The following is a 13,469-nucleotide window of genomic DNA, read 5'->3' as shown; positions in this document are numbered from 1 at the left end:
AAAAAAAACCAACTGATTCTCTTTTCCTTCCTCCTCAATTCAATTCTCATTTGAATTATTATAGCTGCTCTAGAAATATTCCTGTAAGGTCTCATTTCATTATCAAAACTACTTGCTCCTCTCCTGGCATACCCTAAAGGGAAAATTTCTCTGCTAGTTCCTAAGATATATGAACTTAATTCTAGAAAAGAGCCAGTGAAAATTTCAATATAACTAAATTTATAGATACTAAACGTCATAGCTCCAAAATGACAACGTAAGAAGAAGTAAATTTTATTTATAATTACTATTTCTGTGCTAAAGATATGATGGTCATAGCATAAAACAGCACATCTTGAACATAAAGCAAATTTTTGGTCAAAATTACTATATATCAGATTCATATACTGATTACTTAATTAAGGGGAGGCATCAACAATATAAAGGACTGATAATTATACCACTGAGGAAAAAATGTGTCCACTAAATAAAACCTAAGTTATAAATTTAGTTCTATGATGCTTTTCAGATGCGAAATAAGATGAACATTTATATTTCAGAAGGGTGACGCCATGTATGCATAACAAAAGAAACGTCTGAAGATCTGAAAGTATTAGCAATACAGCAAGGCTGTTGGGAAGGTGCAGCTGTTTAGCCAGACTAATTTTGCACCTATATAACTATAATGGACACTGGGGTCACAAGTGGAAAAAAAAAGTCAACAGCCTCATATTCTAGTCACTTCCATAATAAAAGGATGGCTTTTTTCAGTATGCATGCAACTGACACTTTGAATTTCACAAAATGGTGGAAATGAAATAAAACAATAACACAGATAAATGCCTTCCAAGTAAAAAGCTCACAGGAAGGGAATGAGAACAGCAACACAATAAGAAGGCACTTCCCTGCCACTGACTATGCAGGCGTAATAGAGAAAGTGTGAGGGAAGGTAAAGGAGAACATGGAAGGATAACACCGCACACCCTGCCCAGTTGGAGGAACGGTATGTTTTCCAGCACCAACTACCAAATCAGCACAGAGGCCAAACACAGCCCTGTGCACTAGATGCTGGAGGACCTTTAAAGCATGTCCTCTGATAAATTCTGGTCTTGTTGAAAATTTCAGCTCTTCAGAATAAGGAAAGGAAGGGCTAGCTGAGGATCAGTAAGGAAGAATTGGTTGGTGATTTGAAACTGCTTCGCAGGGCACTAAGAGAACCTATAAATAAGCAGTGCTGGTGATTTCCAGAGAACAGCCAACGAAAGAGACAGTATATGGCCAAGTCTAAGGAAATAGCTGTCACATAACCATAAGGTTTAATATGTGACAGTCTTCTTATGGGAAAAATGTAATGGCCTTTTTGTGCTTAACTTCTAAAGGTGATCTCTTTCTCCCTTTTATTTGTATTTTTCTTCCTTAAAATCACCATGCAATTGATGAAATGAAATACCTCTAAGTGGCTATAATAGTCTCTGCTACTCTTCTGAGTTCCACATTATCTACAAATTTAGGTAAGTGCAGTGGTTCTCAACAGGGGGCAATCTGGCCATCCTCCGAGGGCAACCCCCTCACCCCCACCCCAGGGTAACGTGACAATGTCTGCAGACATAACTGGTTGTTACAACTGCTGAGGGGGAGGGGAGAAACACTACTAGCATCTAGCAGGTAGAGGCCAGGATGCTGCTGAACAACCTACAACGCCCGAGACAGTCCTCCACAACAAAATGTTATCTGGTCTCAAACATCAGTAGTGTCAAAGTTGAGAAACCCTGGTATAAAGGTAACCCTTACCATTGGAACTTAGAAACCAAAATGATGTATAAACGTTTTCCTAATGTATATATCTGAATTCCTGCTTCTCACTATCTGAAGTTTAGCAAGCAGGCAATGTCAGATAATGAGACAGTCCTCAGTACCCACATTCTTACTATCAGAGCTCAGAACCAAACACCTGCATAAGATAATTGTTTTTAGCGAATATGTGGATAATACAAATTTTGTGGAAAAATCACAAAACCTATCACAGCCACTTAAGAATACTTCATTGCGCAACTACTCAAAAATAATTGTACAGGAAGAAAAAGAAAAACAGAAGATCCTGGCTTAACAAGTTTGACATAATGAGGTCGTGAAATACCTTACATACAAGAGTACCACACATTACCCTTCATTGACAAATGATAGCTATTGCCTTAGACTTAGCCAGTTAGTCTTTGTGGCTGTTAAATTTCCCACCGCATCACTCTGTTTCAACAGATTTTCAGCTTCCTCCTCCTCCCTCCCTTCTAAAACATACAGGCATCATGTCGCCACAGAACACACAGCACCTAGGAAACCACATAAGCCACTACAGAAATGACTGCATTCCAGCGCCTTCCGCTTTGTAAAGAAAGATGAAAAGAGACAAATGTTTATTCAGTTTGGCTAACAGATGACTAAAGGTGGTGGGGAAAAATCATTATTGCCTACAAGTATTTGTATCATTGTAAAGACAAATCGCCCCAGTAGAATCATATACACGTATTAAAGACAGAGAGTACCAGGGTTACAAAACCACATGCATGTGTGGCTCAGGCTAAGAGATTCTCCTGGTATATAAAGCAGTAATTCCTCATGTGGTTTACAGCCAAGAGACCTGACCGTCTAACCCACGCATGCTGAAGCAGGGCAGCACCAAGTGCTGGTCGACCAGAAGTACCACGTGGCACACTATGGGGGGTGGAGGAGGGCCAGATTCACCTGAACTCTGAGAGAAACAGATACCTTTCCCATCCCAGATGCTACCAGGGTCTAAAATTGCCCTCTTTAGTGTGCTTAACTCGCTGGTCCTACAGCCTGGCAGGCCAAGCGACCTGTCCGGCCAGCAGGTGTAAAGGGGGATGAATAAAGCGGGTCTGACACATGCAGTGAGCACAGGCCCAAACCCTCAGACTCAGACGGCCTAGAATCAAATTCTACTGCCATGTATTAGCACTTCAGCCCTCAGCAAGCAACTTAACCTCTTTAGCATCTAAGCTTCCTCGACTCTGAGACGGGGGAACAGCGGCATGTACTTCACTGGATTTAGGGGAGAATTAAATGCGGTGCCCCACAGAAAGCACTTAGCACAAGCCTAGAATATAACAGGTGCTTAATGAATTAATGTTATTATATATAATCATATCTACTTAACGAAAGCCTCACACAACCCTGAGTGAACTATAATGTTCACTTACAAAGGAAGAAACAGAGGCAATGTATAGTCCAATACAATCTGCATGTGATAACGCAACGCACCACAAATGCTTGACGGAACTCCTGAACATGTATATTTGCACAAAAACTATGATAGTAAACGGATGCTCAGTAAATGACTGTGAATAGCATGATCACCATGAGTAACGACACCTAGTCAGCAGATGGTATCTGCTGGAATATCTCAATTTAAAAGTGCTATAACAGATTTGTAAACAGTAAATTGTCATGAAGTATGGCCACGTTTAATGCAACAGTAACAGAAAGATAGCTACAGAATGACCTAAAACTGGTTGGGGGCAGGTCAAAATTAAGATCTGGACCCCAGTGATCTGAAATCTTAAAACTCTGAAATGGCCTCAAAATGTCTAAATTCTGTTCTTTCGACAAATAAGCTAGATAACAGATTTTAAAAGTGGGGGCGGGGGGTAAATAGTCCAATATTTACATTTTTGGAAAAGAAATAACTTTTTCATGTTTTCTTTCCTCTTGTTTTAAAAGAGCCACACATGTAAGAGTCACAGCTGCAGCTACATAAAACCAAGTGGGCCTGGTGTTCTCTGGCAGCTCCAACTCCCCACGCGACTGCCGTAGTCAGCCCGCTGCCGACTCCACTGGCAGCTACTCAGAGGAGAACCCAGTAATAAACATAAACTTACAATTCCAATCAGAAGCAGGCAGGGCAAATGCTCCTTGGCTTCGCCACACTCATGCAGGAATGAGAAATCAGCCCAGGCTGTGGGACCTGGGGCTGATACTGCGATAATGATCTGTCAGAAGCAACGTGGACCCAGGGCCAAACTGCTAGCAACGCTGCACAGTCAGCTGAACTGCACCAGAAACATACGTCCTTCAGTTGTAACCTACAGGCACGCCTTGTCGATGGAACCCTTAGAATACACCTGAGAAGTTAATTTATTTTCGAAGGAGAATTTCCAGCATTTCAAGGATGTTCAAAAATGCCAGGGCAGAAAAACACAGCTAGCTGCCACTGTGCTGAAATTCAGAGCCTCCTCTCTGTGCATGTGCATGCCCCGTACTGTCCCCAACCTCTCTCCCCCACACACCTGTGTACCCTTCAGAGCTCTGCCCGAGTAGCACCTCTGGAAGAAGCCATCCCTGACCGGCCAGTTAGGCGTCGCATCCTCCAAGTAGGTGCCTTCCTAACACCATGGCACCTGGGCACACCTGACGTCTCCACTAGAACGCTAGCACCTACCAGAGTGTTAGCATCTTTTGAAATCCGTATCTGTCTCCCCCATTAGACTGGGGGAGACTGTCTCAGTCATTTTTGTATCTTTAGAGGCTAGTATAATGCCCACCTCACAAGACGCTCAATAAATGCTCAGGGAATGAATGAATGAGGTTCTGAATTGGGCTAGGGATGAGGAAGACACCAGGGGTAGAGAAGCATGGCTAGAAAACGGTCAAAGTGGGTCCCTCAGAAATGGGTTCAAGAAACGTCCCGTTCTACCTCCTTTAGGGCCTGCCTCCTGCTGCATTCCTACCCCTTCTACATACGTGACTTTAAAGTACTGCTCCGAGCTGTAGCCACTGCCTAAACGTGGCTGGGCCCACTGCAAAGAATGAGGCCTGGCAAAGGGTGACTGCAAAGCCAGGTGTTTAATTTAGAATTTTATAAGGAGGAAAAAAAAGGAGAGGAGGTTAAGCTCACTATGTTGAATGACAAAAATTCTGTAAGTTATTTTCAAGCCCTGATGTCTGTTTTTGGGGGGTTCCCAGGGGATTCACTTTGCAACAAGACTGGTTTTTGCACACCAGCTGATTGGAAGAAATCAGGAGTCCTGAGTTTGGGTCCAAGCCTCCCTAGGACCAGGTGGGAAAGGCTGAGCAAAAGGTTCGACTTTTTATGAAAGACTTGATCTTCTCGCAGAGGAAAAAAGAAGTTTAACTAGCCCTATATTTACATCACTAGAAAGGAAATAATGTTTCTAGGGTTCCCACTTTCATCTTTTTCTTTAATCCATACATATAATAGTCACAGCTGCAACCAAACAAAATGAGGTGAGTGTGTTATTCACTGGGAGGTTTTCTAACTCCTATAGTCCCTCAGACTCCAGGGGCGGCCATTAGAGCAGAACCCAGCAAAAAGCACAGATTTAAGATACCCACTGAGAAGGGAAAACCAGATGCAGGTCCATAACTAGTAAGGGGAGGTCCGAACTTTAGAAACATCATTTAACACCACTGTATTTGTCTCCTCGACCACAGTGAGCCAAATAATAGGTCCTTATAGGACTAAATGAGATAATATGTATACTATACCCTTTAGAAACTATTTTTTAATACTACATACATGTCAGATACTATCTTATAATTATGGGCAGGAGATTACACAAAAAAAAGTAAAATTGAGAAATTTTAGTTAACTGTAGGTTAAACGTGAATAAATAGTAACAAATGTCAAAACACTTGGAATCGCAATCTTGGGCAGGCAGGAGTTAAGTGCAGCCCCCAAGTCTAGAAGGCCATCATGCTACTGCACCTGTACTATCAGTCAAGATCAAGATTATCATGGTCACTCTAGGCACAATGTCCTACACACCTAGTACAGCAAGGAATGTGGAAACTAAGCCTTATAAGGCATGAGAGAAGCATCTGGAACACTGACCTCAGAACAGAGAAAATTGTGAGGAACCAAAGTGTAATCCTGACCTATCCACACTCAGAACCAATAAGCAGGCTGTGAGGTTGGAAGAATGCCCCCTGGGCAGATGTCTAGTGATCCCTAGTTTGTTCAAAGGAGAAATAATTTTTTATTTCTCCCCAAACAATTACTGATAATGTACTTATAGTCATATAGATATTTTATCACTAAGTGGACCTTAATCATACTAATAAAAAATGTATTAGAGGTAAGAAAAGCCTAACATCAAACAACACTAAGTTTATAACAGCTAATGAGTTGCCTGTGCATATTACATACAATTGTTAAAGTGCTTTTTACCTTGGAAGAACATCACATCTTCATACATATCAATATTTATATAAGCTCTTCCTCATGATTCTCACAGACCCTCTTACTGGCTTGATGGAACCTTTGTAGTAAATGTTTTACCTAGTGGGCATGCAAATAACAAGAGAAGCTAATATTTGTTGATTGTCTGACATTTGCCAAATATCTTAGATGTATTACCTTTTGTAATCCTCCTATCACCCTTGAAGAAGGTACTGCTAAGATCCCCATATACAAATGGGGAGATATACAAGACCTCATAGCTATTAGGGGAGACTGGCATTCTGACGCCATGGCCTGTGATTTCTACCCCCTATGCCATATATTACCTCCTTAAGTAACACTGGCTAGCTCTGGACAAGCTGTGTTTTGAAATTATATATACATATATATTATGTATACGTTTTTTAAATTTAGAGGCAGAAAACAAACTCTAAGTAATAATAACAACTAATGGCTACCGATGCTCACTGTGTGCTGGGCACTGTTCTAAGTATTTACATGTATTAAATAATTTAATCCTTACAACCCTATGAGACAGATACTATTCTTAATCCCTTTTTCACAATTAAAGAAAGGTAGGCAGGGACAGGTAAAGCAGCCTGCTCAAGATCACCAATGTGAAGATTCTAACCCGGAGTCTGTGCTCCTAACTGTTGCATAATCTTGCCTCTCAAAAAGTATTTTCAAACTTCCAAAATTCACCCCTTTGCTCATAGCACCAGCCAAAAGGTCAATAATCACCTCTTTAAATGTTATACAATGAAAATGAAATGCTATACAAAAAAAAAAATGAAAACAACTGCACAAGAGCAAATCAAATTATAAAACTTCAATTCAAATTTGTCTCAAAAAACATTAGTGCTAAAAGTTTGAGGAGATGGGCTTCCCTGGTGGCGCACTGGTTGAGAGTCCGCCTGCCGATGCAAGGGACACGGATTCGTGCCCCGGTCCGGGAAGATCCCACATGCCGCGGAGCGGCTGGGCCTGTGAGCCATGGCCGCTGAGCCTGTGCGTCCAGAGACTGTGCTCCGCAACGGGAGAGGCCACAACAGTGAGAGGCCCGCGTACCGCAAAAAAAAAAAAAAAAAAAAAGTTTGAGGAGAGGAAAGACGGCCTTCGTTTTTGTACGATAACATGATTCCTTCCCCACCTCGCTACTGTGCAGAGTGGGTCAAAACTCACTCTTCACTGGACACCTGCCAACTTTTCCAAGTAATAGTAAAATCAGCTTAGTAATTCTTTTGACTACAGGTAATCTGGGCTGAACAAACACGTAAGATACACTTAATACCAGACAAACCGATATACAGGCATACCTTGGAGATATCACAGGTTCGGTTCCAGACCACCGCAACAAAGCAAATATTGCAATAAAGCTAGTCACATGAATTTTGTGGTTTCTCAACACATATAAAAGTTATGTTGGGGCTTCCCTGGTGGCGCAGTGGTTGACAGTCCACCTGCTGATGCAGGGGACGCGGGTTCATGCCCCGGTCTGGGAAGATCCCACATGCCGCGGAGCGGCTAGGCCCGTGAGCCATGGCCGCTGAACCTGCACGTCCGGAGCCTGTGCTCCGCAACGGGAGAGGCCACAACAGTGAGAGGCCCGTGTACCGCAAAAAAAAAAAAAAAAAAAAGTTATGTTTACACTAGACTGTAGTCTATTAAGTGTGTGACAGCATTATATCTAAAAGAACAATGTACATACCTTAATTAAAAAATGGTTGGCCAAAAAAACGCTAACCATCATCTGAGCCTTCAGTGAGTCATAGCAGTAACGTCAAAGATCACTGATCACAGATCACCATAACAAATATAATAATGAAAAAGTTTGAAATACTGTGAGAATTACAAATGTGACACAGAGATATGAAGTGAGCAAACGCTACTGGAAAAATGGCAATGATAGACTTGCTTAAGGCAGGGTGTCACACACCTTCGATTTGTAGAAAGTGCAGTTATCTGTAAGCACGATAAAACGAAAGGCAATAAAAGGAGGTATCGCCTATACTCAAATGCCTACACCAACCTACAAAAAAGGCAAAATATACCTATTAATGGGAATTATCAAATATTAGTAGCCCAAGATTATATATGAATAAAATGAACGTGCCCTCTCCAAAATTTCAAGGAAGTCACTTACTTTGCTGTTTGAAATTTACAACTGACCTTATTGCTGTTTTCATTTTTACGTTGTAAGAGCCACCAAGATCTGTAGCGATTGTGAGGGAAAAGTCACACATCATACAGTTAAATCATTTCTAATATAGAGTGAAATTTCACTCTCAGGATCGTTCTCCGCTTATTGCAATATCCATGAAAAAATTCTACAACAGAAGCACAGTGAGTACAATTTGATTTTTTAAAAATATACTCAAGGCACCTAGCTGGGTATTTAATATAGTTTGCATTTCTGTAGTGCAATAAGTTTTCTATTTCAGACAGCTAAGAATTCCTTACAGATTAGTCTAATTTGCTAAATTGAGATACTCAGTGTTTTACTTTTCTTATCTGCCTTTTTATGGTCTATCTGGTGGGCTTAATTGGCACATCTGAGCAGATGAAATACTCTCAGTTAGGAGTCCAGATCTCACAGAGTAAATTAAGACTGATGCAGACAATTATGCACTGGGGCTGAGGATGAGAGGTGTGTGCAGAGCACGGAGCAGAATTAGTCTTCATTTGTGTCTTAGCTTCGTCATTTAAAAGAAGCCAGGATGCTCTCTAAGAAAAGTCTTAAAGGGAGTTAACTTTTTCTTCTCTCTTTAAAATATAGAGTCCTAGAAGAAGAAAAGAACACAAGTTTATTTCCTGAAAAAGAAATCAACTCCCAGAAACTGATGACAAGGACAATCTTCAAATAATTATACTTAGTTTCTGGATCAAACCTAGATTAAATTTTTACCAAATTCAGATTTTTAGAAATCAAACGATCTGCGTTTTGTTTTGTTTTTTTAAAGGTACAAGCAAATCAAGCTCTACGCTGTATCAATACTTTGGCCTTTGCCTAAGTGTGACCTGAATCCATGTGCAGCACAAAGATGCAACTGAAGGATAAACATGGGACAATCGCACTGCAAAGGGATTGGCTCTAGGCAAAAGGAAGAGGAAGAGGCTCGGTGAAAACAATAAAATGGAGACAGAGCAGCTGAGACTGTAGTTCTAGGAGGCATGGCCTTCAGCGCCGTTTCAGGCAAAGGAATGGGGCCTGCAAAAGTGTGGGCTTGGTCCTCATCAAGCAACGGGAGAAAGTGATCACTGAGGCCATGCTTTCTGAGCCCACCGCACCAGTCCACACTGACAGACCACTCCCTCCTGACCCAAACCACCAGCTTCTCCACTTGCTGCTATCCTGGGCAAATGACTTCAGCTTTCTCGGCTCAGGTTCCTATCTCCTAGGGCGCTGCGAGGACTAAGCCAATAGAGCCACATACAGTGAAGCACTGCTAAGTGGTAAGCATTCACTAATGTCGGCTATCTTAGTTCTCATAACCACCTACCTCCTCCCTCACCCACGGATACCACCCTTGCTCAGGGCCTCCAAATTTCAAATCCAAGAGGCTTTTTTCAACATTCATCCTCCTCAGCTTTACTCATTTCGGCATCTGAAAATACCGACAGCCTTCCCCTCCTAGAACTATGCATGTATACAGCTAAACCCTCCAAACCAGGATCCAACTCGCCCCTGGCCACAGAAGCCACAGTGCTCAAGAGACAGGGTGCTGAAGATACCATTTTCCCAGATGATTAAGTCTTACGGGGGCTTAGAAGATACTCTGTAAGATTTACACAATGAATGGAGCCATCTGACCTTTTGTTTGTTTGTTTGTTTTTGCGGTACGCGGGCCTCTCACTGTTGTGGCCTCTCCTGTTGCGGAGCACAGGCTCCGGACGTGCAGGCGCAGCGGCCATGGCTCACGGGCCCAGCCGCTCCGCGGCATGTGGGATCTTCCCGGACCGGGGCACGAACCCGTGTCCCCTGCATCGGCAGGCGGACTCTCAACCACTGCGCCACCAGGGAAGCCCTGACCTTTTTTAACTCAAAAGTTATTCACGGTAAATAAAGTTCAGAATGGGGCAAAAGAAAAGAAAAACCTCTAACGACAAAACTGTATTAGAAGCCAGTTACATCAACCGGTGTCATGACTACAGACGCGAGTTACACCACACCACGAGGCAAATGCTATGCCCATCCACACCAGATCAGTCAAGTTTTCTAGAGTCCCTAGCAATCTCCCCAAATCTTTACCCAGCTGACTTGGGTCTAGGGTTTGGTCTCCAGCCCAGGGAGGTAGGGGTAGCTATGTTCTGATTCTTGGCACCACCATGTGGCCACACATAGGTACTGCCCATTCCACCCAATTCCACAAATGAAAGGAAACCGCCGTTTACACAACCCGGTCCTGGCTTCAAATCCCAGCTCTTAACCAGTGACATCATGGGCAAACTGATCACCCTGAAAAGGCCAAGATAAAGTGTTTGTGCAGCCTACTATAATTAGAACAACTGAAAGATATATATGCATAGGATCAAAGGCTGGAATGAAATATAAAAAAGTAGAGGTGCAGGTAGTTTTTTCTATCTTAATATTATCACAATTTCACTATTAAAAAACAAGGAACTGGGGGCTTCCCTGGTGGTGCAGTGGTTGAGAGTCCACCTGCCGATTCACGGGACGCGGGTTCGTGCCCCGGTCTGGGAAGATCCCACATGCCGCGGAGCGGCTGGGCCCGTGAGCCATGGCCACTGAGCCTGCGCATCCGGAGGCTGTGCTCCGCAACGGGAGAGGCCACAGCATTGAGAGGCCCGCGTACCACAAAAAAAAAAAAAAAAAAAAAAAACACACACACACACACACAAAAAACAAGGAATTATCAAAAGTGAAAGGTCAGGGGCAGGGTATGGGAACCCTTCAAACTATCTGGAGGTACCAGTTCAAATCCATTTCAGGCTGTGATCTCAGCAGCTTGGCCCAAAGTACCAGATAATCTGAGGTGACTCAGGCACCACCTACTGAAGAGTCTGTTTCTAAATTCTACTGTTCCACTGACTGAGGACGGGGGGTGGTGGGGATTTATCCCAGCAGCAATACCAAGCTAACTTCGGGCTAGAGTTGAGCATTACATCCTCAAATCCCAACATCCTTACCAACAATTCTTTCCAACCTCCTCAAAGGTTTCCTAAATGGGAACATCGTAAGGGCCTCTGATAAGGAAGAATGCTACCAACCTCACCTCAGAATTAGTGGGAGCTCAAAGCCCAAGTGCAGTGCCCAGCTCCTGCTGCTCCGGGCTGAGCCCTAAAGGTGCTCCCCAGGGGATTCTCAAGCACACACCCTGGTAAGAACCCGATGAACTATTATACACAGCACTGAGCTGAATAAACTGGCCCCAAAGCTCCTGCCCAGGCCCTCTCCTATGTAAACACAATTGTGCAGGGTACATAAAAGTTTAGAGAAAATGATATACAAACTCAATCTGCCAAAATTTACGGCCTCAGAAAGGAAGAGAATATATAAAGTCCACTTATATATATCAAAGTAGTTCCCAAACATGCCGGTGCCTCAGAATCACCTGGGAAAGCCTTTTTAAATGACCACCTGGTAGTCCCACGTACACATTTTGAATCAGCACCTCCAATGGTGGAGCCCCCAGTGATTCTGCAGGATCAGCCCATGGGCTGGGAATCTTTGCCTTAGTCTATGCTCATTGCCAAGAAAATACAGCTGTTAGGTTAGCAACTTAAGCAGTCATGGCTGGCAAATGGAAATAGAAAGGAGAGATTCAGAGTATAGGTTTAAGTCAAATTATAAATGTTCTCCCTAGTCGTGCCAGCAGGAGACAGACCTTATTTGGAAGTGCATCCTCTCACTCGGGGTGTCAACGGACCTACACTGCAAGTCCGACCCAAGCAGTACGTCCACTGCTGGGGAAAGAGGCATGAGTTGGTGACATTTTTTGTTTGTTATATCTCACTGTTGGCAAACAGCATGTTGCTTACTTCCCCCTGTTGTCCCCGTGCCAAGGTAGACATCACCAATGGATTGCGGCACTCTTTCCCAGGGAAGCCAAACAGGCCTCAGTCTCCCCCGAACAGATTACCACTGCCAAAGGTGGGAGCTGGCTGGCAAAGGCAAGGGCTTGTGCCCTCCCTGTCTTGAAGTGGCAGCTTAGCAACTGGACTCCTCTGCAGACCACGGCCACCATGCCAATACCCAAAGCAATCCAGACGAGACCCTTGAGGAAACAACGTGCCCCCAAAGCAATGCAAGTATTTTCCTGTTCAGTGATGCACCTGAAGTTTGGGGGTAAATGTGGCAAGTTTTAACCTGCATCCTCAGGTCCATATCAACATATCTGAATGACCCAACAGACCAGGCCCAGTGCTGGGATGAACGTCCTCCACAAAATCTTCCCCAAATACCTCAGTCTGATTTCATTACGCCCTGCACACTGGTTAGGTCCCATCTGTGCCCACGTCCCCTAAAAGACTGCAGATTCCTCACAGGAACCCCTAGACGCCAGTCCTAGAATGGAGATGTGCATTCATGCAGTGAGAGCAAAGATGAAGCAATGGAGATGACCTCACATCTCAACTGGAAAATGAACCAACTACACTGAGGGAACCGGGATTGCAGATCTCTGTTCACCTGGCGGGGAAAGGTGCACGTATGAAATGTTTGGTCTTCTAGGCCACTCTGGGCTCACCAGGGACATATATCACCCAACACTGAATGTGTGTTATTTCTGTTAAGTGTTTGGCACCTGGAGCTCCCAGACCCTAGCTTTCTAAAGCAGCAATAGATTTTAAGGAAGACCTCACAACTGAGAGCCATACCCTAATGGAAACGTGAGTACCCCAAAATTAAAATAAAAAATAATGGATGCTTTGTAAGATCTGTTAGCATTGACATGAATAAGAAACGACAGAATATTTGCTTCTAAGAAGTGGCCCATCCATCACGGTACATTATCAAAGGTATGAAAATCAGGGAACACCATTGAGCAGACAGCCTCCAAATGCAACAGAACAGAGAAGAAAGCAGGATAAAAATGTTAGAAAGGCAAAATACACGGGCATTTTATAAGATGCTTAAAACTTCCAAGACTGATCTGAGGTCTTGGGCTAAGTCAGAGAAAGCAGGATCATCTACTATCCAGATGCAGAAAAGGTTAAGCTGTAGAAAAGGCCTGACAGGAAATTCCCACTGAGCGTCAGCTAAAACTAAAGACACCTAGTTAGGACTAATTTAGAGCTAATGAAAGACCTAAGACTC

General features: G+C 43.3%; 1 protein-coding gene across 6 annotated transcripts in view; it reads right to left on the bottom strand.

The window, feature by feature from the left end:
* ERCC6 (ERCC excision repair 6, chromatin remodeling factor) overlaps nt 1–13,469 on the bottom strand; it is a 75,602-nt gene that overhangs the window by 44,576 nt on the left and 17,557 nt on the right. The window lies entirely within an intron of this gene.

This window comes from Tursiops truncatus, chromosome 16, assembly GCF_011762595.2.
Source record: "Tursiops truncatus isolate mTurTru1 chromosome 16, mTurTru1.mat.Y, whole genome shotgun sequence".
Lineage (NCBI taxonomy): Eukaryota > Metazoa > Chordata > Mammalia > Artiodactyla > Delphinidae > Tursiops > Tursiops truncatus.
The sequence above is the reverse complement of the archived record's forward strand: the minus strand, read 5'-3'. Positions and strand labels throughout refer to the sequence as shown.